This window comes from Etheostoma spectabile, chromosome 15 (genome assembly GCF_008692095.1).
Source record: "Etheostoma spectabile isolate EspeVRDwgs_2016 chromosome 15, UIUC_Espe_1.0, whole genome shotgun sequence".
NCBI lineage: Eukaryota > Metazoa > Chordata > Actinopteri > Perciformes > Percidae > Etheostoma > Etheostoma spectabile.
Window position 1 is genome coordinate 33,644,272 of NC_045747.1, and position 2,243 is coordinate 33,646,514.

Here is a 2,243-nt window from a genome sequence, read left to right on the forward strand (position 1 = left end):
AGGTAGGAAGGTCTGACAGTACTAGGTAGGAATACTAGCAAGTCAAGAAGCCGAGTATTGAAGAGGGCCTGAGAGTATGAGGGCCCTGACAGTACCTAGGTAAGGACTACTAGCCAGTCAGAAGCAGAAAAGGCTTGAGATGGTAAATTCCTTTGGGGGGGGGGGGCTTTGGGCTTTTACACTTTGTAAACCTATAACATGCACAAAAAAGAAATATGTAACACAATAAAGGAAAGGGAAAAAGCCAAAAAGCACAACAAGAGCACATGTAATGTCCAGATAACATGTGTACTGTGTGTACTATTAAGTAAATACAATGTACGAGTATTCCTGTTTCCTGAAGGGCCTTTCATGTCATATAAAAACATATTGAAGTTGGACCCAATGTCCTACACAGAGGACTAAAAGTGGTTTTCTCAGAGGGTAACATTTAGTGCATACTGTATCGCTTCAAAATGCCTTTTATTAATATTCATGTTTTTATTGACGTAACCCTCTTGCTCCCATTTATGGTTGCCAAGCGAGTCACTGTTGTGACTCGGACAAATGAGATAGCATAGGAAAGGCTGGGACGTTCCAGTACTACAGTTTCAACACTGTGTACATGGTACATGGTACATGGTAGATGGCACATGGTAGATGGTACATGGTACATGGTACATGGTACATGGCACATGGTACATGGTAGATGGCACATGGGTACATGGTAGATGGCATATGGTAGATGGTACATGGTACATGGTACATGGTAGATGGTACATGGTAGATGGCACATGGTACATGGTACATGGTACATGGTAGATGGCACATGGTACATGGTACATGGTAGATGGTAGATGGTAGATGGTACATGGTAGATGGCACATGGTACATGGTACATGCATGGTAGATCGCACATGGTACATGGCACATGGTACATGGTACATGGTAGATGGCACATGGCACATGGTACATGGCACATGGTACATGGTACATGGCACATGGCACATGGCACATGGTACATGGTACATGGTAGATGGCACATGGTACATGGCACATGGTACATGGCACATGGTACATGGTACATGGTAGATGGCACATGGTACATGGTACATGGTAATTGAAATGAAGCAGATATTGTTTTATTGAAATCAGCTTTCAGTCCCAGGCCAAAAAGTTCATTTTTCAATTGAAATGCCCCTCAGGTAACTCCAAATGTGAATATATTGCACATTTTCTTTTTTTGACAGAATTTTGAAGTGAACAGATATGATCTATATATATATATATATATATATATATATATATATACATACTGTACTTTCCTTTTATCTGTACCACATTCAACACATTCAATGCTGTATGTACAGTACATATATACAGTATATAATATTTATATTTATTAAAATTGAAATGCCTTTTTACAAACTTGTGCATGAACAGCTATATATATGTATGTGTAATTCCCCAAAATAACATGATTGATTCCAACACTCTTTGCCAAGTACAAATCTCTACTTTCATTAATTTTGGGTCTTATTCAATTTTATAGCATTGTAAAACAAAGTGAAGTGTTGTTGAAATAGTATTGAGTAAAAGTTGACATATTCCAGTCTGTGATTATCATCAACATCCATTCCTTTAGTTTTAGTCTCAATAATTCCTAATTTCTGCTTTTCTAACTCAAACATAGGTATAATTTCCTATAAATGAGCTTTATTGACCATAAATTCCAAAAATAACTGTAAAACTAAAGTTAGTGTTATGTAGTTTAAAAAAAGGGACAAAAACATACGAAAAAGTTAAAAACATTGATAAAAAGCGTCACCAAAGGACAGGAAGGCAACACAAGGGTAAAAAAGAATTAATATGTGGCTTGAAACTAAATTTGAGAGGAGCTGGATTTGTCCCCCAGGCCTTGAGTTTGGGGCTTAAAGGAAATAAGCATAATGTAAAATACATTCTGAATCTAATAACTGGAGTTCAGGTCCTGATGACCCCGCAGGAAATGTACAGGTGAATAACAATGAGTCAAATCCGGTATCGGGTCTCGGGGGCAGCAGCTCCATCAGGGGACCCCAAAGTTCCCTTTCCCGAGCCACATCAACCAGCTACGACCGGGGGGTCCTGAGGCGTTCCCAGGCCAGGTTGGAGACACCATCTCTCTACCTGGTCCTGGGTCTTCCTTGAGGCCTCCTGCCAGCCAGACGTCCTTCCACTTAGTCCTGGGTCTCCCGCGGGGCCTCCTCCCAGCTGGACGTGCC